Source organism: Scyliorhinus canicula, chromosome 7, assembly GCF_902713615.1.
Source record: "Scyliorhinus canicula chromosome 7, sScyCan1.1, whole genome shotgun sequence".
Taxonomy (NCBI): domain Eukaryota; kingdom Metazoa; phylum Chordata; class Chondrichthyes; order Carcharhiniformes; family Scyliorhinidae; genus Scyliorhinus; species Scyliorhinus canicula.
Genome location: NC_052152.1, coordinates 69371962 through 69399502, shown reverse-complemented (window position 1 = coordinate 69399502; position 27541 = coordinate 69371962). Strand labels below are relative to the sequence as shown.

At 43.9% G+C, this 27541-nt stretch overlaps 1 protein-coding gene across 5 annotated transcripts in view; it reads left to right on the top strand.

Moving 5' to 3' along the window:
• LOC119969047 (limbic system-associated membrane protein-like) overlaps positions 1 to 27541 on the top strand; it is a 1027481-nt gene that overhangs the window by 172915 nt on the left and 827025 nt on the right. The window lies entirely within an intron of this gene.

Below are 27541 nucleotides of genomic sequence, written 5' to 3'. Positions count from 1 at the left end.
GTGGGGGTGAGTTAGATCAGGTCAGGGGCAATCAAGGCATCAAGAGGAATAGCTAGGTACTGAGGTTAAGTCATGAGGGGAGTGAGAGAATTGAGGGATGTATTGGGGGTGGTCAGTTATTTGTTCAGTTACCCAGGAGTTAGGCTCAGCTTTTCTGTCTACCGTATGACGGCGGCACAGTGGTGAGCACTGCTGCCTCACAGTGCCAGGGACCCGGGTTCTATTCAGACCTTGTGTGATTCTCTGTGTGGAGTTTGCATGTTCCCCATGTATCTGCGTGGGTTTCCTCTGGGTGCTTCCATAGTCCACATTTGCCCCTGAGTGTCCAAAGATGTGTAGGTTAGGTGGAGTTACAGGGCTAGGGCAGGGGAGTGGGCCTAGGTAGGGTGCTCTTTTGGAGGGTCGGTGTAGACTCAATGTGCTGAATGGCTGCCTTTTGCACTGTTGGACATTTGATTCGATGATAGATGTGTTGAGACCATCCAAAGCGTCTGACTCTAATTCAGAATTCAAGGCTTTTGTGGAGGCTCCCAGAGAGCAGGAATTGCTCATCGGTAGTTCAAATTTCAAATGCCGTTTCCATTGGCACTGGGACATCTGAAGAATCCCATAACATATCTTAGTGGGTACGACCAGAGACTGGAAGATCTGCATTAATGACTCACATTTGTAGCCTAACTCATAAGAACATGAATAGGCCATTCAGCCCTTTCAGTCTGTTCGGTCATTTATTAGTTCACAGACAATCTGTAAATGTAAATTGCTTATTGTCACAAGTCGGCTTCAATGAAGTTACTGTGAAAAGCCCCTAGTCGCCATTTTCCGGCGCCTGTTCGGGGAGGCTGTTATGGGAATCGAACCGTGCTGCTGGCCTGCCTTGGTTTGCTTTCAAAGCCAGCAATTTAGCCCTGTGCTTAACAGCCCTCTTAATTCCATCCACTCGGTTTGATTCATTAACCCTTAATATTCCCATCTAAGAAAGCCCTATAAATCTCAGTATTGAAATATTCATGTAGTCTGTCTTCAGCTTTTTGAAGACGGCATTCGTGATTTCCACGACCCTTTTTTTTGAAGAAGTGCATTCTCAAAACATCTCTGCCTGGCCTGGATCTAACTTACCAATTCTGCCCTCTGTTTTGCACTCGCTTCCTAGATGAAATATCTCTTAATCATTTTGAGCACTTCAATTAGATCAACCTCTTAATATTCCACGATACGGAGAATGTAAGCCTCAAATTGCCCCTGAAATTCTGTTGTTTTTCATGAAATTGACTCAGTTTTTCTCACTTTCAGGAAGTTCAGCAATTCCCTCTCAATGTCTTATCAGATGGTCACCTCAATTTGTCTCGACACCAAAAGATTCCTGCATTTATAATCATTCTGAACAGAGATCCCGTGAATAAGAGATTGTTTTCAAGTGTTATGCTTGATATTATTGTAAGGCTACACTTCATGAGAACACTCTCCATGAGACTTCATCGAGCTCCCATTTGCTTCCATGCAGATTTACAAAATTCAAGAATGGCAGAAGCAATACACAAAAATAACATGAGCATCCTACAACTAAGTGGCATTTATAGGAACATTTGTTTTAACCTGAATGGCTTATTTTTATTGTTTTTTCCTGGTTGTGTTATTGAAAGGCCATTTAGAATTTTCTGCTTAGTTGCACCTACTCAGTGACAAATCTTTTATTTGATTTTGGACAGAGAATTTGATTTCACAATTGGATATCTCAGCTTCTGGTTTATCCATAATCCACAGCAAAATAGTGTAAATGTTTTCTGCACTGTTGCCCAAAGTGTAACATCGGTCTGCCGCGTTGATTTGACCATGGGTGAAAATTTACAGCCCCATGGTAGTGGGGACAGGCTCGTAAAATGTGGCGAGCTGTTCAAAAGTCCATTGACTTTGGCAGGACCGTAAAAAACCACCGGCATAAAATTCCACTCCATGTGCCTATAATCTAGACAAGAATGTAGGAGTGATGATCAGTAAGTTTGCAAATGACACAAAAAAATGATGGTGAGGTAAATAGTGAGAAGGAAAGCCTGAGATTACAGAACAATTTGGATGGACTGGTTAGATGGGCAGAACAGTGGCAAATGGAATTTAATCCTGAAAGGGTGAGGTAATCCATTTTGGGAGGATTCACATGGCAAAGGAATAGAAGATGAATGGTAGAGTCCTGGGAAGTACAGAGAATCAGAGGGACCATGGTGTGCATGTCCATAGATCCCAGAAGAGAGCAGGACCGGTAGATAAGGTGGTGAAGAAATCCTCTGGGATACTTGCCTTTATTAACCAAAGCATAGAATATGAGAGTAGGGAGGTTATGATGAAGCTGTATAAAACACTGGTTAGGCCACAGCTGGAGTACGATGGGCAATTTTGGTTTCCACACTTCTGGAAGGAAGTGATTGCACTAGAGAGGGTGCAGACGAGATTCACCAGGATGTTGCCTGGGCTGGAGTGTTTCATCTATCAAGAGAGACTATAACAAGAGAGACTGGGGTTGTTTTCCTTGGAGCAAAGAAGGCTGAGAAGGTTCCTGATCAATGTGTATAAAATTATGAGGGGCATAGATAGGGTGGATAGGAAGGAGTGGAGTTGATCAATAACCAGGGGATAGAGATTTAAGAAAAGCTTTTTCACCCAGAGGATGGTTGGAATCTGGAACTCACTGCCTGAAAGGGTGGTAGAGTTGGGAACCCTCACATTTAAGAAGTATTGATATGCCATAGCATACAAGCTTACGGGCCAAGTGCTGGAAAATGGGATGAGAGTAAATAGGTGCTTGATGACCAGCATGGACACAATGGGCTGAGGGGCCTCTTTCTGTGCTGTAAAAACTCTATGACTCTAAGTTCGTTGAAGGATTTTTGAAAAAAGTGTTTTATCTCCCAGTCACTTCAGCTGTCACCGCCTCCCCAACAATCCGACAACCCTTGCCACCCCACCACCTGCCACCCCACCATCTCCATTCTGCACATAATCTCCTGGATATGTGGTCTAACAGGTGACACATTTCCAGGCTTCAACCAAAATTTTGCTTGATACAGCCACAAGAAGGAGCAAATGAATGGGATGACATGATTTGTAATTCTTCTCAGCCTCAAATTGGAAAGCTTGCACTGAGTCACCTCAACAAATCAAGGAACGGATTATATGACAGTTACAATGAACCACTGACTCATTTTGAATTGTATTCTTTTCATTAGACAAGTGAAGTAACAAACAAGTGAGCGCATATACAATTTCATGCCTGCTTCTTCTAATTCCTTGTTGTCTGGAGGATTCAGTCTCTGACTGTGAGATGGCTGACCTAGCCTAATGTTTCCCCGTAGCCTTATAATCTGCACAACTTTAGTCCCTCCAAACCTCACATGTTTCTATTTTGATTGGCTTTGTTTCTTTTTCTCTTTATCATTTCTACTAACCAGGTTACATTAATGTTCTCTTACCGTATGCTACTGTCAAAAAAACAATATATATCAAATACTTATTTCACTAATTGGCATCTCTTCACATTTTCATCCTTACTCTCTAATTCATCATCTTAATTGTGTCAAGATATCAACTATCATAAATGAGAGAACATACAATCCAACTGAGCTGCTTAGATCACACACGGATGTGACAGGCAAACAATTGAATACGAGATGAGAAAAAGGACTGAAAATAGAAGAGAAGAGACATGATGGTGACAGAATTCAAATTAACTCTGATGGGAGGACAGAGAGAGAAGAACTCACTCAAAAAAGTAAGAAACTCTTGAAATATTGTATTTGCCAATTATATAGAGTAATAATGGAGACTGTTCTTTAAAAACTGTGCCAGACTCAGCACCAACTTATTATCAAAAGCTGGTCCTGATAATTTAGGAGCTTGTTGGGCTACTTTCTCATGGCCAGCTCCCTTCAAAGCTGTAAAACAGTAGGTTGCTGTCAAAACTATCACATCAACTCAATGTTTCCAGAACCTCGGAGCCTTGTATTAGCGGTTGCCAGAGCACCATTATATAATTAGAAACTCCAAGATATAAAAAAGAAATAGGGAAATATAGCATATAGGCACAAGCGCACACACAACACATGAATCTTCTGCAGTATTTGCAATGAGTTAGAAGACAAGCTATTTTATAATGGCTGAGATATAATGCTTATATTAATTGAGCTGTATTGTCAGGACCACTGATTTCTTATGACTGAACAAGTCAAATGCAATTTTCATTCAATGATAATGTAACATTTTCAAAATTAGTGTTTTGGGTAATCCCAATTTTGGTTACCTTTTCCTTAAAAATTGTAAATGAGTGTCCTTGATGTTATTAGATGAACCATTATATGTAAAATATTTTTTTTTTCCCTCTTACATTTTTAAATTCCAAGGAACAAGGGTGCCTGTTGCCTGGTATGGAGGGAAGATCTTACGAGGAAAGGCTGAGGGACTTGAGGCTGTTTTCGTTAGAGAGAAGAAGGTTAAGAGGTGACTTAATTGAGGCATACAAGATGATCAGAGGATTAGATAGGGTGGACATTGAGAGCCTTTTTCCTCGGATGATGATGTTTAGCACGAGGGGACATAGCTTTAAATTGAGGGGAAATAGATATAGGACAGATGTCAGAGGTAGGTTCTTTACTCAGAGAGTAGTAAGGGCGTGGAATGCCCTGCCGACAACAGTAGTGGACTCGCCAACGCTAAACGCATTCAAATGGTCATTGGATAGAAATATGGACGATAAGGGAATAGTGCAGATGGGCTTTAGAGGGGTTTCATAGGTTGGCGCAACATCGAGGGCCGAAGGGCCTGTACTGCGCTGTAATGTTCTATGTTCTATGTTCTCTAAATCACCTTGAAGCCTCTTAACTTCCTCCTCACCACTCACCTTCCCACCAAGTTTTGTGTCATCAGCAAACTTGGAAATATTACTTTGGTTCCATCATCCAAATCATTGGTGCATACTGTGAATAGCTGAGGCCCAAGCACTAAACTCTGTGGGACCCCACTCGTCAATGCCTGCAAATTCAAGAAAAGTCTATTTATTCCTATTCCCTGTTTTCTGTCTGTCAACCAATTCTCAATCCATGCCAAAAGAACATCCCCAATTCCATGCACTTTAATTCTGCACACTAACCTCTTTTTGAAAATCCAAATACACCGCGTGCACTAGTACATCCTTATTTACCCTACCAGTTACATCCTCAAAAAACTCCAATTATTGGACTGAGGGCGGGCCTGCCATTCAATTAATGATGGTGACTGGACTCTCAAAGCACTGAAAATGCAGTAGTTTGTCTATTCAGTTAAGAGAGTGAGAGAGAACAACTCGAGATGAAGGCGTTCTCTCTGCAACTTTTCAAAATGTTAAATTTAAAAATCGACTGAGCAACTGGAAAATCATTGAGGCAAGAGGGTAGCCAGTGCAACAGCTGTGACCAGGCAGGTGGGATGGAGGGGCCTCAATGGCCTGCCTGGAGCATTTGTGCTCACCTACCTCTCTGTCTACTGCTGGAGGCCTCTTCCAGACAACTGACCTGGCCCCTATTGCCTCCAGTGACAGGAATTTTCAAGTGTACCTCTGACAATAGACCTTAATTGGCCTTGAAATCACATTAATTGACTACCTGCAGGTTGGTTGCCCTGCCACCTTTCTCCTCATTTCCGAGGAAATGGCCCACTGTGAGCCAGCAAACATGCATGCCAGCCAGTGGTGCTAGTTTTCATGGCCTCGTTTCTCTGTGCATGCCCCAATTGGATACTAAAAATCCTGTGCTGGTGATTGTGTGATGCAGTTGACACCTGTTGTTATAGTTGGTATTGGCTTCCAAATTCTCCCTATTCATAGAACATAGAACATAGAACGATACAGCGCAGTACAGGCCCTTCGGCCCTCGATGTTGCACCGACATGGAAAAAAACTAAAGGCCATCTAACCTACACTATGCCCTTATCATCCACATGCTTATCCAATAAACTTTTAAATGCCCTCAATGTTGGCGAGTTCACTACTGTTGCAGGTAGGGCATTCCACGGCCTCACCACTCTTTGCGTAAAAAACCCACCTCTGACCTCTGTCCTATATCTATTACCCCTCAATTTACGGCTATGTCCCCTCGTGCTAGCCACCTCCATCCGCGGGAGAAGGCTCTCGCTGTCCACCCTATCTAACCCTCTGATCATTTTGTATGCCTCTATTAAGTCACCTCTTAACCTTCTTCTTTCTAACGAAAACAACCTCAAGTCCATCAGCCTTTCCTCATAAGATTTTCCCTCCATACCAGGCAACATCCTGGTAAATCTCCTCTGCACCCGTTCCAAAGCTTCCACGTCCTTCCTATAATGAGGCGACCAGAACTGTACGCAATACTCCAAATGCGGCCGTACTAGAGTTTTGTACAACTGCAACATGACCTCATGGCTCCGGAACTCAATCCCTCTACCAATAAAGGCCAACACACCATAGGCCTTCTTCACAACCCTATCAACCTGGGTGGCAACTTTCAGGGATCTATGTACATGGACACCGAGATCCCTCTGCTCATCCACACTACCAAGAATTTTACCATTAGCCAAATATTCCACATTCCTGTTATTCTTTCCAAAGTGAATCACCTCACACTTCTCCACATTAAACTCCATTTGCCACCTCTCAGCCCAGCTCTGCAGCTTATCTATGTCCCTCTGTAACCTGCAACATCCTTCCGCACTGTCTACAACTCCACCGACTTTAGTGTCGTCTGCAAATTTACTCACCCATCCTTCTGCGCCCTCCTCTAGGTCATTTATAAAAATGACAAACAGCAACGGCCCCAGAACAGATCCTTGTGGTACGCCACTTGTAACTGAACTCCATTCTGAACATTTCCCATCAACTACCACTCTCTGTCTTCTTTCAACTAGCCAATTTCTGATCCACATCTCTAAATCACCCTCAATCCCCAGCCTCCGTATTTTCTGCAATAGCCGACCGTGGGGAACATTATCAAATGCTTTACTGAAATCCATATACACCACATCAACTGCTCTACCCTCGTCTACCTGTTCAGTCACCTTCTCAAAGAACTCGATAAGGTTTGTGAGGCATGACCTACCCTTCACAAAACCATGCTGACTATCCCTAATCATATTATTCCTATCTAGATGATTATAAATCGTATCTTTAACAATCCTCTCCAAGACTTTACCCACCACAGACGTTAGGCTCACCGGCCTATAGTTACCGGGGTTATCTCTACTCCCCTTCTTGAACAAAGGGACCACATTTGCTATCCTCCAGTCCTCTGGCACTATTCCTGTAGCCAATGATGACCTAAAAATCAAAGCCAAAGGCTCAGCAATCTCTTCCCTGGCTTCCCAGAGAATCCTAGGATAAATCCCATCAGGCCCCGGGGACTTATCTATTTTCACCTTGTCCAGAATTGCCAACACTTCTTCCCTACGCACCTCAATGCCATCTATTCCAATAGCCTGGGTCTCAGCATTCTCCTCCACAATATTATCTTTTTCTTGAGTGAATACTAACGAAAAGTATTCATTTAGTATATCGCTTATCTCCTCAGCCTCCACACACAACTTCCCACCACTGTCCTTGACTGGCCCTACTCTTACCCTAGTCATTCTTTTATTCCTGACATACCTATAGAAAGCTTTTGGGTTTTTCTTGATCCTACCTGCCAAAGACTTCTCATGTCCCCTCCTTGCTCGTCTCAGCTCTCTCTTTAGATCCTTCGTCGCTTCCTTGTAACTATCAAGCGCCCCAACTGAAACTTCACGCCTCATCTTCACATAGGCCTCCTTCTTCCTCTTAACAAGATATTCCACTTCTTTGGTAAACCACGGTTCCCTCGCTCGACCCCTTCCTCCCTGCCTGACTGGTACGTACTTATCAAGAACATGCAATAGTTGTTCCTTGAACAAGCTCCACATATCCAGTGTGCCCAACCCTTGCAGCCTACTTCTCCAATGTACACATCCTAAGTCATGTCTAATGGCATCATAATTGCCCTTCCCCCAGCTATAACTCTTGCCCTGCGGGGTATACTTATCCCTTTCCATCACTAATGTAAAGGTCACCGAATTGTGGTCACTGTTTCCAAAGTGCTCACCTACCTCCAGATCTAACACCTGGCCTGGTTCATTACCCAAAACCAAATCCAATGTGGCCTCGCCTCTTGTTGGCCTGTCAACATATTGTGTCAGGAAACTCTCCTGCACACATTGTACAAAGAACGACCCATCTAATGTACTCGAACTATATCTTTTCCAGTCAATATTTGGAAAGTTAAAGTCTCCCATAACAACTACCCTGTTACTTTCGCTCTTTTCCAGAATCATCTTCGCCATCCTTTCCTCTACATCCCTAGAACTATTAGGTGGCCTATAGAAAACTCCCAACAGGTTGACCTCTCCTTTCCTGTTTCTAACCTCAGCCCATACTACCTCGGAAGAAGAGTCCCCATCTAACATCCTTTCCGCCACCGTAATACTGTCCTTGACTAGCAGCGCCACACCTCCCCCTCTTTTGCCCCCTTCTCTGAGCTTACTAAAACACCTAAACCCCGGAACCTGCAACAACCATTCCTGTCCCTGCTCTATCCATGTCTCTGAAATGGCCACAACATCGAAGTCCCAGGTACCAACCCATGCTGCCAGTTCCCCTACCTTATTTCGTATACTCCTGGCATTGAAGTAGACACACTTCAAACCACCTACCTGAACACTGGCTCCCTCCTGTGAAGTCAAATCTGTGCTCCTGACCTCTATACTCTCAATCCCCCGTACCCCAAAACTACAATCCAGGTTCCCATGCCCCTGCTGAATTAGTTTAAGCCCCCCCAAAGAGCACTAACTAATCTCCCCCCCCCCAGGATATTGGTGCCCCTCAGGTTCAGATGTAGACCATCCTGTCTATAGAGGTCCCACCTTCCCCAGAAAGAGCCCCAGTTATCCAGAAATCTGAATCCCTCCCGCCTGCACCAGACACATCGTTTTCACAAGTATGTTTCTGTAATCGCTTTGATCTCTTTTTCTTCTCCTTTAAGAAATTCATCTTTGGTTCTCTCCCTAATTTACCTGCACCAGCTATCTCCACCACTCTACTCTTCACTCCTTACAGATCCTCCAGCAGACTTCTTCCATTCTCTTGCATACTTGCCCCACTATTCCTGTCCCTGCAATCTTGTCTTAGTGATCTCACCTGTTCTACGACTCTTATTGCTGAATATCTGATCTTGTGTTTCTTTCCTATTCCTTTTGCTGCGGAAGTTAAGCGCTAACGCCAGTTCATCTTGCCCTGCACCCTGACCATTTCAACCTTGTCCTGCTATCCTCATGATTTTTTGAGTTACACATTTTCCCGACTCCATCTTCTTTTCTACCGAGGCTCAACCCCAATTTATGCTCTTCAGCCAGGCTTTAAACTGGGCCTTCACAATCTTTTTTCCCTTTACCCTCACACTTTGTTTCCCCTTAAAATCCAAGACCCAGTTCTATACTTTTTGAAGTTCAGCCAGTTTCTGCAGGACAAGCTCTAAGACACTAGTTGACCACTCCAGTGGGAAGTTAAAAATTACGTTAGTCAAATTCATTAACCAACCGACACAAACGTGCAAGTAAATGTCTTGGCCCAGTACATTTTCACTCATACCCCAGCATATAGTGAGAGCACTTCTGAAAGGCTAATGTTTCTGAGAAGACCCAATGAACAAAGTTAACAAAATGCACATGGATATAGGTTTGTTATATTCGTTATCGGAGCACCTGCATCATCAGATTTTGAGATAGCTTGCCGTACCGTATAGGGCAGTAAACCCAATCCATCCCATGCCATCATTTCATAGGATTTTGGCCGCAATTCAGTGGCCTCTCGTGCCCATCTTGGTAACACGATGAGGCCATTAAATTTTGCGTGAGTCCTCTCGCGAGATTTTCAATGCTTGGAATGCGTTCTCACCAGATGCCACAATCAGGATCTTGCCCAGTAAGGGCAAGATCCAGATTAACATATTTAAATGATCCATTAGGCTCATTTAAACACATCTACCCCCGATTCTCCCCAGGCCCGTGAACTGACACCCACACTTCGGAGACCTCGCCATGGCACTGTTCAGCACTGGCCCACACAAACATGGAGCAGGCATAACAGCACCTCAGGAGGTGAGGGTGGCGTCTCCCAGCCCATCAGATACCCCCGGATGGTCGCGCTCTGGGCAGGGTGGTTTTCTGACACACTTGCTGGCACCCAAGCACCTTGGTACTGTCACCCTGGAAATGCCAGGGTATCAGGCTGGCAGTGCAAGGTGCCAGGTTTCTCCTGCCAGGGTCCATGCCCAGAGGTGCCCTGCCCTTAGATGTGGCGAGTGGAGGCTCGAGTACCCTCTGAAAGGTAGGTTGAGTCAGTGGAGGGGGGGGGGGGGGGGGCGGGGGGGGGGGGGGGGGGGAGGGTGTGTCGAGATCGTGGTGGGGATTTCAGGGGTGCGGGGGTGGGGGCGAAAGATTGGTGCAGCATTTAAAATTGACGTCCACATCTCTTCCCTCAGTGCAGGAAATGAGGTAAGTGCAGCCTCAGCGGGGTGTTCCTTGGTGAGGCTCAAGAAAATGACAGTCCATTTAAATGGCGGGGTCATTCTCAGCTGCAGACATCAAGAAAGACCCCACTGTATATGTCAAAAATGGGACTTTTTATACGCATTAAATCACATCCTTTATACACCAACTGTTTTTCTGTTATTTTGCTGCTCAATTAAATGCAATCAATCTCTGAAATCGATTGATGCTGGGATAGAACTTTCTGTATCAGTACAGCAAGTATACTAATTCTCCAAAAATATATATTGGACAACTTTTAAAACAGCTTCCTACAATCCGAAAGCATTACAGCGATTGTATGCTCTTCGTCTATCCAATTGATCATCTCTTAAGAAAACTTTGTTCCATTTGTCAAACACAACATGCCTTCTCGCAAATCCGTGCTGACTCTTCTTAATTAACTCCTGCATTTCTAAATGTTCACTAATTTCATCTCCAATTATGCTTTCCGTGGGCAGGAATTTCAGCTCTGCTAATACTGGGAATGGAGGCAGATGGGGTCTAGCCTGAAAATACCAGCATTGGATGATGTACCGGTTTCTGACCCCATTCCTGGCATCAGTCATTATGGCTGAAGCAGGATTGGAGCCTGAAGGGGTGATACCCCCATGAGGCAGGCAGCCAATTAGTCTCATTAAGAGTCCTGTTAACAGTAAGTAAGGAAGACAAACTGGAATTTTCCAGTTGAGCTCAAATTTCCCAACATGACGGGAAAGTTTAACTGCCTGGAGGTGGGTACTCAGTGACAGGTTGCAATGCTAGTGCTCCAGGCAGGCCTACAGGCCCTTTTTGTCTGCCTCAAGTCAAATGCAGCCAAAGGTCACCTGTGGTGAGATTCCCTGTTATCTTGTTTGTCGTAGCCGCAAAGAGAGAGAGGTGGCACACGTCAAGTTGGTATAACATTGTTTAAGGGGTTTATCTGCAAGATGCTGCTCAAGAGGGCAGCACGGTGGCACAGTGGTTAGCATTGTTGCCTACGGCGCTGAGGACCCGGGTTCGAATCCCGGCCCTGGGTCACTGTCCGTGTGGAGTTTGCACATTCTTCCCGTGTCTGTGTGGGTTTCACCCCCACAACCCTAAAGATGTGCAGGATAGGTGGATTGGCCACACTAAATTGCCCCTTAATTGGAAAAAATAATTGGGTACTCTAAATTTTAAAAAAAAGATGCTGCTCAAACAGAGTACAATGGTGAACTCCACAAAAGCCCAGGAAACGCTCTGATGCTGTCATTGTGTAACACGTGTCATTACACCAGCCAATGGTGTTACTCTGACACAAAACACCCCTCCCTCTTTGCTCCTTTAGTGTCCCTGGCATTTTTACTTAAACACTCTAACAGAGCCATAACTAACATTGTTATGCTACGGATACACATGCACGTTAGTAAGACAGTCTCTTGGGTGGACTTGTTTTGGCAGAACATTATGTTCAGGAACTTGGCTCTTAGAGATTCCAGGAGTGTATTACTGTACATTAGTCAGTGATAGGTCTGGTGAAACCAACTCAGGAACTGTCTCTGGTTGTGTGGATGATTCTGTCCTAACAGATTCCGTAATTTCGGCAGCTGTAGTCCTCCAGTCAGCCATGTCACTGTCCATACTCTCTGTGTTGTAAATATCTGGTACAGAAGCTGTAGTTTCACTATGTGCAGACAATATTTGGTCAATACTTCGACGCCAGTTTAGTTCATCATCAGATTATTACAGTATATGAAATCAGACCCGTTTGGCTAATATAATTGCTCAAGTCCATTTTTCACCTGAAGTGTAGTTTTACACAAGAACATGCTCCCACAGACAAAGACTCTGCTTTTGGAATGGTGCTCCCTTCGAGCCACTTGCATCTGATGTTGTTGTCTGACTATTTCGGAGGTTGAAGGGGGAATCAAAAGGTCGAACTGTGTGTGTAGTTTCCTTTTGAACATCAATATCGCTGGTGAGCTTTGAGTTGTTGAATGCAGTGTTTTTATATGTCATTAGAAAGCTTTTTACACATTTAAGTAGAGAGCCTTTATCCCTTAAACCATTCACTGCATGCCTGAGCGATTGTACAAAATATTCAGCTAAGCCGTTGGTAGCTGGATGCATGGCGGACGCCACACCCTTCAGGTAGTCCTCAAATTCGGCTGATGTGAACTGAGTACTATTATCATCATGGGTTGTTCAGGTCGCTTGTATTTACTTCTATATTAATAGTATTTACATTTAATTTTGGATAGGCCCAACATTTTTGTTGGTCTCCTTGTACTGCTAGAACACTGATCTTACAGTTGTTAAATTGACTCAACACTTTGGTACTCGATGAGTCTTCCGTTTGTTCCGCGAGGGAGTTATTAGGAAATTGGGTCCAGAAATGGTATTGAAGATGTTGCAGGTAATTTAGGAGTTAAACCGACTGAGGGAAAATGCTGCTGGCACAGAGTTCGAGGGATATGTCCACATTTGGCCGAGTTACATTATCCCAGTCAAAAATAAACCCGTTAGTGGGAATACGTAGGTTGCCCCAGATCCATTGTTCTTCGAGACGGTCCTGTCGGACCAGCTATTAGCCCATTACAGAGCCTGATTACCCCTTTGTCCATCAATGGGAGGTTAATTGCGTATCAATAGCATTGCTCTGTTCTTTTGTATTAACGAGAGTGGACAATCAAACAGCCAAGATAAAGGTGATGGCTTCAAGTATGGAAACCGCAGCAGAGAACCTTTGTTTGAGGGGCTAGATGGAGCTCAGAGAGAGGGGTTATGAAATTTGCCACCGAGGCAAGCTTTGGGAAGGGATTCTGAAAGAATGTTCCTAATAGAAGGAAAATTGCTTCATTAAATTGCCTTTGCCTGTCTGTGTATGTGGCATGAGAGCTGCATGTTTATTTAAAGTGCTGTTTAATGGGAACTAGTGTTTTCAGGTTAGGAAACTATATGTAATCTGTTAGTGTTAGAGTAGAGTTTAAAAGTGTAAGTATTGTTTTATTTTCATTTAATAAATTTTGTTTATAAAATAGCCACGCACACTTTCTTCTATTATCACTCCTGGAACAAATCTAACTTTCTGCACCACCTTAAAACTTTGAAAAGTTATGGTCCCAGCCCAATCTCTTAGCCACTGTTGAGAGCTGAGCAGCTGTCCATAAAAAGTTGGATCACTTAACTGGAAAACTCGCCCAGTAGACTTTGCAGTATTTTTCTTGGTTCACTTCACTTGTTCAGTTCAGTATCCTGTCCTTTGAATAATCTAGTGAGAGTGAGTGAGAGACAGAACTGTGACAGAAGAGATGGCGAAAATATCATGAGTTCATGCGTCAATCTATTTTCACCCTATCAGTGTTGATGAAATAAGATAAATACTGTTCTAGTATTTTCTTATTAACACAACACAATAATCATCTTAATACTTAATGTTAAATGGAAGACAATTAAGCAGATGTTATTGATTGATTACTAGTAGTTCTGTGGTGTGTCATTAGTTTCATTAACGCTCTGAAACTCTTTCCACATTTAGTATACTTTTCGGTTCAATTTGTCGTGCACATTTTGACTTATATGAAGCGTTTGTCTGGGTTCTCAGGGTACATTTGAAAAGATGAGACATAAAATGTGACATAATTAAGACTCTAGGCCATGCTATTTGATACTGAACTGAACCAAGACACACCCTCAGTTTCTTCTTAAAGATTTGTTGTGAACCTCCTATTTCTGCCAAATCTCATATTGCTGTCCCTTGCACCATAGGTTATGGTGGGGGTGGGGGGAGGCTATGCACTGAAAGATCATCCCTCTTCCACAATGAAACTCATTTTCTAAGTTGATGCCATTACTTTTAGTAAATGAAATGTTGCCACTGTTGCAATCCTGTCTGCTCTATTATTGTAAAACCACAACCGTGGTTTATGCAACAGCTTTACATAAAGTGATGGATGTTACTATTTCTGATAGAGACAGCCAGATCATGTCTACTACTTTTGGTAGTATTCATTACTGCTGCTGTTCATTATCCCAAAACAATGTTTCCTTTTTAAAGAATTACAACAATAATTTCAATTCCTGTTCAAACATGACACATTGTATTCCTTGTTAAACAAAATATTCCTCAACAAAGGCTTTCCTTGTGTGCATTTAATCATTCTGGAGTGAAAATGTGCTCATGTACGCAAGAGTGACAGCTCTGTAAAAGCCAGCAGCAGAATGGAGGTCACTTCCAGCAGGGTTAAAAGCATGCTGCCCCTTTTAATTTGCCATAGCTGCTGGTTTGAAATATAATGTCCTCACCTTCACATCGTTCTAGTGAAATAAAAATGTAACTATGTCAGCTGTTATGATCAGCAGAAACTTGGGCATGGAGACAGCACAGAACTAATTTTTAATTCCCTACTTAATTTCACTGCAACTGACTTGTTCTTTTTCCAGCACCAAGAAAGAATGATAAAGCTGACCTGGAGGTATTTTGGAAAGGGTTGAAGAATTAAATCATAGAGTTAAATCACTAGATTTTTCAATGGCATTTCCTTGGCAGAAGTATTCTTGTTTTCTGAAAGTGCATGTTGTCATTGTGAAATAACACCATGCTCTGAGTTGGAAGAAGATTACAAGGTGTGACCAAGGCATGGCAAAAGCTAATTTTGAACGCGAAGCAAAATGTGCCAAGAAGGAAGATTCATGTTGCCCGAAAACAATATTTTCTTGGCATATTAAATACTGATTTAAATAAAAATGTTTTAAAAATATGTACACATGATTTGGCACATAAACAACCCAGAATTTCCCCCCAACTTTGGATGGACCTTAATGGGGTAAGAAGAGAAAATGGAGCTCAGAGTTATCAAAATTGCTAAACCCATGATAGGGACAATTGCACTCTGCTGGTGACAACCATTATATTTCTACCCCACCCTTGACCTTGACAGGTTGTAACTGGAGTAGAATTATCTATCTCTGAACACCTAATTACACTATTAATAATCTGTGACATTACAGAAATTATAAAGCAATATCGTTCACAGGCTCAGAATGTTCACAGATTTCCTTTTACTACTCGGTGTAAGCATTTGATCTATTCAATTAAAACAAGTTATGTAAGGGTTTATAAATGATCTGCCTTGATTCAAACCAAATTGGTTGCTGAAGGGCGTGTGGGAAGTCTTCCCACTTTCTTTCATCCATGACCTGGAATTCATTTAGATGGCTGAGCGAAAGTATCTCCCCTCTGACAACTGAAGGAATTTAATGTGTAATAATCTGTGGCAGTTATTGCTGTTGGCCGCAGCAGAAACTTTCAGAACTCTGCAGTAAGTCTCACTAAACTGTTCTTCTCACTCAGATACATGACGATGGTGCAACTGGAGTCTAGGTTATGGCATATTTTTGAGTAGCAGAGGTATGTCAGATTAGCTTCTTTCTCTTGTTGTATTAAACCAAATTTCTCCTCGCTGGAGTGCGAAGTTGTCTGGAGCAGAAAGTGATGCCAAATCTTTGACTTGAAGTGGAGCTCTGATAAGGACAGATATCACTTTTAAAAATTCCAATTGGAAAAAAAGTTCCATTATTTTGTCATCACCTGGAATTTGCCAACTTCTGGTTTGAAAATTGCCTGCGTCAGAACGCAGAATGAAATTAAATAAATCTATCTTTAAAGAATATATTTTTATGATCTGAGTTCAACTGCCTGTGAATCACAAAGGGCAGGAAATTAAAGTTGCATCTGTGGGTTGATCACCTTAATTTTAGAAATGGAATGAACAGCATGCACTGGTCTAGCTGAAAAAAAGTTATTTCTAAATTGAATGAAAGTGGCCAAAGTCCCAGAGGACCATAGGCTTTGTTCCTCCTTTTTGGGAGAGAGTTGACTGGTGGTGATTTAACCTGTGAGGGTCACCACATCTCAGGCGAGGGTGTTGGTCGTTCTGGGTGAGTGTGCTTAACACTCACTTGGCTCTGTTTCACGTTCTAAGCTCTGGAGTCGTCAGGTGCCGTAAAGACACCGCTACAGGTTTCAAGGTCAAGTTCAAAGCAATAAAGCTGTACACCAATTAGTAAGTCCAAAACAATTAGAGTTTATTATAACACAATTATAATAACACTCATGCACACGCTAAAGATTAAACTTACTTCTACCACTAAACAACTAATACTTAGCTAAGAAGGAACTGCGAGGTCAGGGAACAAGGCCTTTGTTCTGTTCTGGTCTGCAGGCTTCGGATCGCTATCAGTTGGCAAGGGTGTCAGTAATGCCAGTTTCAGGTAGCGGTCGTTGTTTAGGCACTTACGTTTTGGTGGCTGCTGCTCAACGGCTGATGTAGAAGACAGGGGTCTGGAGGCTGGAGCCGGAGGCCGGAGACAGGAGACTGAACCATGTGTGGGACCTTTCTTTTATAGGTCCCAGGGGGTCCGCGCCCCTTTGGGCAGACTCCCTTACCTGCTTGGGATCGATTGGGCCTCTTCCCAATCGATGTGGTTTGAACCCCCCAATCATAGGGCCGTTCCTTGGTTGCTGGGGCGGTTCTTAGGACTTATTGCCCTGGGCTTCTCTGGCACCACTGGGTCTGGCCTCCTATTGAATGTATCGATTGATACTTAATTTGTGTACATTGTATCTGGGACTTGCCCGGTATCACCTCATTAGTATGCTAACGGCTTCTCATTCACAGCGCTGCCTAGTTTCTGCAGCCATCAGAAACCGGTTTCTGCAGTTGTCCCAATACTTAATTGCTCTGCAAGCTGTTTGCTCTTTAACATGTCCGTTTTCCCTGCACTCTTTGCAGTCTTCCATTTTGTGTTCGTTAGTGGCCATCTCAGGTGGCTACAAGGGGCAACTTTGAGAAGGCAGGGCCTTCATGAATATTCTCAGCCGGTACTGGAATTGAACCAGCACTGTTGGCATCATTTCACATCATAAACCAACCGACCAGCCAACTGAACGAACCGACCGCAGATTGGTAAAGAAAATTAAAGGAAATTCCTCAGTTTCGTCCACAGGCAGCCTATTTCACTAAATAAAATTCAATTCTGACTCCCTACCTCGCCAACAGCAGTCCTTAGATAAGTTTCAGGAAAGGATTTGGAGCGTGTTGTGAGAAAGCATGATTGTCAGGACTGTGGAGTCGGGGGGGGGGGTGGGGGGGGGGGGTTACTCCTGGTTCTTGTGGCCCCAACAAAAGTTTTATTTTTAAAGAGATACAGCTTAGCTGTGATTGGTAGCCACTTGAAGAATCCTGAGGGGGTAGACCTGACCCATACCCTGCTCCTCAGTAACTAATTTTACGTTGAATCCTTTAACAGACTATTATGATTCCGGACCAGACCCCAACAGTTACTCGGACACCGGACAGGAACCCAAATCACTTTTTAATTTGTTAAACTGTGAGGAAAGGATATTTCACTCATGGAGTGGGTGGATGAGTGCCATTCGGTTCTGGTCCTCACAAACGGGGACCAGATGGAACAGCATTCCTGGGGGTCTCCCAGGAGATCTGAAGTGCCCAGGTGCTTGCCCTCTGGACAGGGTGACACCCTGGCACAGCTGATGCCACCCAGCTACCCTGGCAATGCCAGTCTGGCACCCAGGCATTGACAGCTTGGCAATGGCACATGGGGATCAGCCTGGCACTACCAAGGTGCCTAGGTGGCACTGCTTTCTAGCAGGAGCACTGCCGACCTACCAGTGCAAAGGTGCCACTGGTGGTGATCGGACTCGTGGGTACAATGCGCTGATGTAGCTGTGTTTAGGTTGTGGGCCTGGAACCCCCTTATAGTAAGTTGGGGCTTGGGGTGTTAGGGGGTCACGTCAGGAGATCAGGATGCCATAAATTCATTGCACTGAGGAGTTCGGGCGAGTGGAGCTTCTCAATGCAGAAAATGGGGCTGAGTGCGGCCTTGGGCTTCTATTCCCTGTTCAGGCCTTGTATCTAATCGGATGGGCGTTAGATAGTGAGGTGTTTCTCGGCGCTGGGAGTGCTGGGAAACAGGTGGCTAAACGTGCTTACTATGGGACTCTGTTCCCATTTGGTTAGATTGGGCTCAGTATACAATTAGCAGTTAAACAATGCTTAACACTAAAATGAAACACTTTAACTCCTAACACCTGCCTTTTTAAAATCTCCAATCAAGCACAACCCATCGCAGGTCAAAAGCCACCTTTAAATAAAAGTTAGCAAACACGGGGCGGGATTCTTCGACCCCCAGCTGGGTCGGAGAATCCCCGGGGGGAGGCACGAATCCTGCCTCACCGCCCCCACACCGGCTGCCGTATTCGTCGGCGCTGTTTTTCAGGCAGGGCAGGATTCCCGCCACGCCGTTCGGAGTGCGTTGGCAGCGCCCCACCCCGGCGATTCTCCGGGCCCCGATGGGCTGAGCGACCGTCCATTTTGGCAGTCCCGCCGGCGTGAATCACTCAGCTCATGCACCGACAGGATGCATGGGTGGTCCTCGGGGGGGCGGGGGGGGGGGGGGGATCCAACCCTGGGGGGGGCCCATGGTGGCCTGGCCCACGATCGGGGCCCACCTGTCTGCAGGCAATCTTATTCCATGGGGGCACTTCTTTCTTTCGCGCCAGGCCCCTGTAGGGCTCCGCCAAGGCCAAAGCGGAGAAGAAAACCCTCCGTGCATGCGGCAAAAGATGCCGGCCGGTCTGCGCATGCACGGAATCACACCGGCCTTTCCGTGCATGCGTGAGACCATGCCGGCTCTTTGGTGCATGCGCAAACTCGGTCCGTCTCTCCGCCGTCCACCTAGCCCCCGCAAATGTGGAGAATTCCGCGCATTCGTGGGCTGTTGACGCCGGAGTGGTTGGCGCTGATTTCCCCGCCGGTGTGGGGACTTAATCCCCAGAAGGGAGGATCCTGGCCAGGATTACTTGTCTACCTCTGGATAGCAAGATCTTTTGAAATACTGCTGAAAGAGAGAAGGAGAGTCAGTGAGAGAGAGAGTCAGAGAGAGAGAGAGTCTGAGAGAGAGAGAGAGAGAGAGAGTCTGAGACAGAGGGCGGGATTCTCCGACCCCCGGCCGGGTGTGAATCGCCGGGGGTGGCGTGAATCTTGACCCCGGCGGCTGCCAAATTCTCCAGCCCCCCAGAAATCCCATCACGTGAATCACGCCGCCCACCTTGGAGAATGGCGAGGACCGGGGAGTGCAATGGGCCAGGGGCTGCCTGAATTCTCCGTGCTGGATGGACCGAAGTCCCATGTGGTCACATCGGCGTAAATCAAACCATCTATTTAATGGCATCAACCAGTCGTACTGGTTGACGCTGGCCAACGCAGAGGCCGGGCTCGGCATGGGGTGGCCGCAGGAGAAGTAGCGGCATGGCCGCAGTTGGTGGGGGGGGGGGGGCGCAGAACCCGTTGGAGTGCGCGTGCCGGTGGATGGGGTGTTTGGGGGGGGGGATTTGGGAGAGAGAGTCAGAGACAGAGAGAGATATCCTATCAGATTAATGCTGAATCTCTGACAGCCTTCTGCAAAAATTTCTGTTCAGCTCATAACTTCCAGAAACACTAACCCAAAACTGACTGCCACAGATCTTGCCCCTCTCATTACCATATCATTTTAATTCCACTCAAATTCCATGACTTAATTACATAAATCTCTAAACTTCTGTCTGTAGGTCTCCGGACCGAGTTAATATGCATTTAAAATTGCTTTTCTTATCTCCTCATAATCCCTAGCTACCTCCTCTGATAATGATGCAACCGCTTCACCAGCTCTACTTACTAACTTTGTTTGAACTAACAATACCCACATGGTCTTTAGCTCAATCAATTGTTTAGTCACTTTCTCAAATGAGATAAAAAAGACTTCCACATCTTTCTCGTCAAACCTTGGCAGTGCTTGAATATATTTAAACATATCTCCATTAAGGTTTAGAAGAATATGTGTCAATCCTTCCTCTAGACTTTCCTTTAACTCCAATATTTTAAGTTGACATTCTCTTTTCCTTTCCAAATCCTTCACTTCCATTTCGATTTTGTGCTGTTATATTCTCTCTCTCTTTGCACTTTTCTCTTGCCATTGCCTCCCCCTTCTGCTATTGCCACTCTTTCCTTTTCTTTTATTTCTAACTTCTTAATTTCTATTTATTTCTGTTTATCTCTTATTTTTTCCATTTATAATTGAATTCTAGTTAATTCTAATGATACAGGCAGTGTCTCTAGCAAATTGAAATGCTGAGCTATCACTTGTATCATCTCCACCTTCCTCACCCTTTCAGGTAAAGTCAACTGCAACTTGACTGCTCAATCCAAAAACTTATTCTAACCACCCTTTGTAAACTAACCAGAATGACCTCTTCCACATGAAGACAAGTTTTTGTAAAGGAAAGAGCCATTTCCCAAGTCACTCTTATTTAAACTGCAACACCTGAAAAAAAGCATCAGTCCCTTGCACACTCACTGTCTATAAATTCAATAATCCCAAACCAAACTAAAAATTATACTTCAAAAAATCCCAACAAAGAGCCCTCAATTTTATCTCAATCCCAGACCAGGCCCTAAATATGCTAGGATACCAGACAGGAACTCCTTAACTCTAAAATGAAACGCTTGAACTCCGAACTGATACTTTCTTTATCGCTAATCAAGCAAAACCCATTACAGGTCAAAACCTACTTTTGAATTAAGTTGCAAACACAGGATGATTTGCCTATATTTGGACAGAATTATCTTTTGAGATACTGCTTGAAGAGAGAGCGAGAGATCCTATCAGATTAATGCTGAATCTGACAGCCTTCTGCAGCAACTGCTGCTCAGCTCACACCTTCCAGCAACACTAATTTAAAACTGACTGTCACAGACCTGACCCCTCCCATTACAACATCATCTTTAGCCCACTCACAACCCATCACCTAATTACTGAAGCTTAAACATAATGGGCACGATTCTCCGCTCCCCACACGGCCTGGGAGAATCACGGGAGGGCCCCCTGACAGTTTCTACGTCCCCCTGGCGCCCCCCGCGATCCCCCCCCCCCCCCACGTCTCGGAAAAATCGCCGCTTGCCATTTTGCATGGCGAACGGCGATTCTCCAAGCCCGATGGGCCGAATGGCTGGCCCTTCACGCCTGTTTCAACACGGCAGCAACCACGCCTGGTCGCTGCATTCGTGAAACGAATCCCAGATGTCTGTTTGGGGCATCTAGGGGCCCGATTGGGACGGGAGCACCACGACTGTGCTCGGGAGGGAACAGGCCTATGATCGGTGCCCACCGATCGTCGGGCCAGCGTCCAAAACGGACGCACTCTTTCCCCTCCACCACCCGGCAAGACCAAGCCACCATGTCTTGCCGGGCGGCTGAGGAACAAGACGGCCACCGCGCATGCGCGGGTTCATGCCATCTGCGTAATGAAGTCATCCGCGCATGCGCGGGTTGGAACTGGCAACCCGCGCATGCGCGGTTGACTTCACATTCTCGGCGTGACGAGGTCGCTGCCGAGAAAGACGGAGGCCCACTCCTAGCCTCCTGGGTAGGGGTGAATTAGGTGCGGGGAGCGGGCTCCGAGGCCCTCGTGAACCTCGGCTGAGTTCACGACGGTCTTCACGAATTCGGCCCCCTGCGGAGAGTTCCGCCCAATCTCTCTAATTAAATCTCTCCGGTCAGTTGCCAGTCAACGCAGCCCCCCACCCCCCGGCGATTGTCCCCGCCCGGTGGGCCGAGTAACCGCCGAGTTCGGCCAAGTCCTGCCGGCGTCGCTCTTGTGTGGTCCTACCCGGTGGGACCTCGGCATTCATGCAGTGGGGGGGAGGGGTGATCTGACTACTGGGGGGGGGCCTCCATGGTGGCCTGGCCCACGATCGGGGCTTACCAATTGGCGTGCAGGCTTATCCCGGTGGGGGCCTATGTTCCTCCGCGCCAAGCCCATGTAGGTTTCTGCCATGTTGCGTCGGGGCATGTAACCCACGCACATGCGCAAACTCACGCCGGTCATGGTGCGCATCCGTGGACCTGCGCAGTCCATGCTAACGCCCATATCGGCAGCTGGAGTAGCATGAGGCTCTCCAGTGTTGTGCTGGCCCTTGTGCAGCGCAGGATTGCTGATCCTAGGGACCAGATGACGCGGTCGTAAAACGGTCGTGTTTACGACGGCATCAACACTTAACCCCAGGATCGGAAAATCCCGCGCCATAACTAAAACCCATTAAGCCTGCCCTTGTAAACAAAAGCATGGGTTGCAATAACACTTTTAGAACATCTTAGTTGCACCTTCTGCAGCCACAGTGTGTGTCTTTCTTTTAAACTAGGATTTTTAAAAAATTACTGCAGCAGATACATACACACCCTCACCCATGTTTTCAAAACCATTACTGCATCAGGTACAGAGAATACAATATATATACCAATTTCTTACATTCATCACAGACATAGTGCGAACAAACATTCAAGTTGCCTAACACCTAAGTGGCTGCTCGGCGTTGCTTTAAAACGAAAGGCGTCACATATTTGTAATTTCTCTTGCCTTCCAATCAACCCAGACCTTTATCTTTCCCAATTTCTGGCATCCTCAACTTCTTTCACCTCACCAATGGCAGCCATGCCTTCAGCTACCTTAAACACACTTTGTGGCATGCCCTCCCGAAACCTTTGTGCATTACAACCTCCTTCAAACCTGCCACTTAATGCAATATTTTCTTTTTGTTTCACTCAGCATTGATCTTTTATCTGTTCAAAAATTTATTGAGTGCCTAAGGACATTATTTTCTAAATTAAAGGCACTGTATTAATGCAATTTATTCAAAACTGCTGGAGAGAGTTATAATGAGCACTCACTGAATATAGTTACCCAATAGCATCTGACACATAAAGTTGTTTATTATCACAGTATATGCATCATAAACAATATCTCACACATTAAATAATTTGCATAATGTGTTAAAGATGTATTTTTGATGTTGACATAAAACATGTTGTGAAAACACAATCATAAACTGGGAATTGTGGACAGAGTTTATTTGATTCACTAGAAAGATATGCAAGAGTCATGACTTCAAGTGTTCCTCATTCATAGGTTAGATCTGGGTTTTGTATTTGCCACTGAGTCTTTTGTACTTGTCTTACAGTTAATAGGTGTCTTGTCTTTTGAAATGCAGATATTGAACTTATAATTTCTGAATTATTCTGTAAGCCTTCGTACTGGCTGGTTTAACTGTAAAGCCACTCAAAGCAAGGCTACAAATATGATTGAATGCGAACAAATGTTTTGACTTTTTAAAAATATTCTTATCACTGTAGGCTTGAAGTGAACATTAAATCTTGGGCTAACATTTGGACATTTTAAGCAATACATTGGTCGTTTCCTTCAGCGGGTCCACATGTCTATGTACATTGGCCAATGTGGAGAGGATAGGTGCAATGAATCAGGTTGAGCAATTTGTTTGAGAGTTCACTGCGAAGCTACCAACTAGTACTGATGTAAACATAACCCCCAAATTTTCACCGAGCATAAATTTGGCACACAGTTTTTGGCCAGTCCTCATTCTGAAATAGTCAAGTCTGATTGTGATTTGAAAAGAGAAATAGATAGATGGAAGGTAGTATTAAGAATTCTTTTCAATCTATTAAATGTATTTAGTTTCTATGTTTGATCACCAACTCCCTGTAACGGCGGTCTCTCTACATTCTGATTTACCCTCAAGAAATATAATTGAAAAGAATGTATTTTTTTCAAATAAATTTAGACGGCCCAATTCTTTTTTTTCTAATTGAGAGGCAATTTAGCATGGCCAATCCATCTACCCTACACACCTTTAGGTTATTGGGGTGACAGCCGTATAGACATGGGGAGAATGTGCAAACTTCACACAGACAGTGACCAGAGGCCGGGATCAAACCCAGGTCCTCAGCACCGTGAGGCAGCAATGCTAACCACTGAGCCACAGTGCCGTCCTCTATTCAAAAGAATGTAGTCTGTCACACAAGTTTACAAATATGTTTCCCTTGTACTTTACTGCAGAATAAGTGTAATAATGTTGGTTAGATTTATTATGAAAATAAATCACAATGAAAATGACAAATATCTGCAATGGCCGATAGTGATTATATATTGCTTCTCAATATTTTGTGACTTTCTCGGAGAGAAATTGAAATCACTGGTATCCATTTTCTGAAGTAAAATTAGTGTAAGAGTTTTGTAATTTTGCACATTCGAACTGAGCTGGAATTACATTGGATATTATATTGGCTCAGTTAGCTTTCAGTCAACTGGAGCAATTTACTTATACAAGCATTAGCTTCCTTAAATAGACAAATGAGTGTTTAATGGCAGCTGTAGGACTGCAAATGTCAAATTCAGAAACAAATGAGTGGAGATTGTACCACACAATCTGTTTAGAGATACCTTGTATTGAGCACGGGTGCTCTTAAAGGGACCAAATAGCCCAGGAATTTTCTGGTCTATTTTTGTGACTTAGTAAAAGCAGTCATGCTCATCCCATTCTCACAAAGAAATGCTGGTTGATTGTCATTATGTTGGAATCTCCTTGTGATTTTCTGACCCCCACCTTTCAACTTCTTCAATCTTAGAGACAACCAATTGTCTGTCCTTCCCAACAGGCAAGCTGCAGTGGGACACCTGTTTCAGGCCTGTAGCTTGCAGGTGGTATTTAAGTGAGGCCCAGAGCCCTTGTCCAACATGGATTGGTGCACAAAGTCTTTGATTCACTAAAGCAATCTTCTCCACACCAATGTCCTCAGTGGACAGAACAAAAAGAGGCTTGTACCAGGAAGACAATTGTGCAAATGAGGAAACGAGTGAAATTGATCATTTGCAAATTTAATCTCTGAATTATGTCTTAATGAACAGAGCACAAATAGTGAATATGAGAATATTGCAAAATATGTTCATTATACCTAATTTAGATATACACACACGAGGTTAATTACAAATAGACTTTTCCCATAACTCAGAAAATTTCTATCTTTGTGAAATACGAATGCTGTATTCATTATACTATTAATGACAAAACATTAATTATGGTAATTAGGTCATATTTACATATGAAAATTAGGCTAATTAGAAAATAGATTTCCCACTATAAATCAAAATCTTTTTATTAAATTTGAAGGCTATAGCCATTCTCTCATTGGGAAAGTAATGATTAGAATATTGTTTACAAATTTAGATTAGGTTAATTACAAAAAAGCAATGTAAATGATTACTACACAGGTAAACGATCAGGTAATTTTTGGATCCGTATGTGACAGGATTTGACTATGATATGATTATGTGCAGTGCCATAGTCTTTGTCCAGTACGTGTGGGAAATACTGTGCTGGATTATGCCTCTGTGTCATTCAAATCCCTTTATGTCTGAATGTTATAGTGTAACTGGCTGCAGGAATCTGGAATCCTTCCTACACGTAACTGAAGCACAGGCTGAAATATTTTTGAGGACACAACTCCAACTCTTTCCTGGATAGAATTTTATAAGTACATTTGATTTGCATGTCACTCTTAAAACAACACCTTGATTTGATTTCAGCTGGTTTGTAATGCAGAACAAGGCAGCAGCATGGGTTCAATTACCGTACCGGCCTCCCTGAACAGGTGCCGAATGTGGCGACTAGGGGCTTTTCACAGTAACTTCACTGAAGCCTACTTGTGACAATAAGTGATTATTATTATTACTATTTTTAAACTTTAAATTAAGAGCAGTTATAATTATTTTAGGGTGTCATGGGAATGTCACTTTAAGAAATGTTTGTCTTCTCAAGTGGCTGCAGTCATGTCAGTGTGTGGGTGGAGCTGGGCTCTGGCTCTGCTTTTTACTTTTGTTTTGAGCTGGAAGCTGTTTTTGGCTTTGAGCTTTAGTTTAGTTTTCAGTTGGAGAGCTGCATTCAAACCAAGGAGGTGTATTTTGGTCTCTCTCTCTGCATGCTGAAGAATATCTCCAGATCACTTGATGATTTCAAAGTAATACCTGTTTCTGCAAACCTACTGTCTTTGTTAAAAAGGGTCTTTGACTTATGGATGTTAACCAAGGATTACCTATAGACTACCCTATCTTTGGGGGTATCAGTGTTGGTAGTTGATAAGATGTTTACTGTGTATTTATAAAATGTTAACTGGATTCATAGAATAAACATTGTTTTGTTTAAAAATACGTTCGATCTCTGTTGCATCACACCTGGAAAGTGGGCCCTTGTGCTCCCCATAACCAAAATCTATTAAAAATTGTGGGTCAGGTGAACACCATGATATACTTTGGTGTTCTCTAAACCCTGGCCCATAATAAGAGTAACTTTTGGTTAACTTAACTGAGCCACATTGACAGGAATTCATTCACTTGAGTCTCCAACGAAAAACTAGAGCAAAGGTTAGGAAGCACTATCCAAATATTAGGTATCAGATCTTGACAATTACACTTCATCTGTCAGTTGGTAGCTCAAGGAGATTCATGGAGCCATGATTCCTGAACAGCAGGGATGGATGGAGTGGTCAAGGCAGAAAATGAAGTACATTTTCTGAAAGCCACTCCAAGTATTACTTACAATGTGAGTTATCACCAGCACGTCACGTCTTTGATCAGAATTGTAGCACCTGTCAAAATGCTGTGATAAAAACATCATTCTCAAGGACACTAAAAGGCATGTGCTGCTATAAGTTCCTGAAGATAGTGCGCCATTTTAGAGGACAGGTCAAAAAGATTTGTTGCAAGAAGTATGAAAACTGTGACACAATGGCTCTGATTTTATCATGGAATAGGATTGCTCCTTATGTGTGACATGAGCAAGCAATAAGTTGGAAAACTAATCCAATAGATTGTTCCCACAGGAAAGCTACAGGAAACAACTCACCTATATTGGACTTTTCGTGCTCAAATATTTTGACAGTCTAATTAACATTCGCACAAAATGGAATAGTACAAAATAGATAAGATTCCGATTTCTTATGTGAAATTAAAATAAAACAAACACGACAGTTTAATAGAAAAATGAGAGAGTATGGTTAACCCTCTTGAAATAGGCGCCTTAAACAA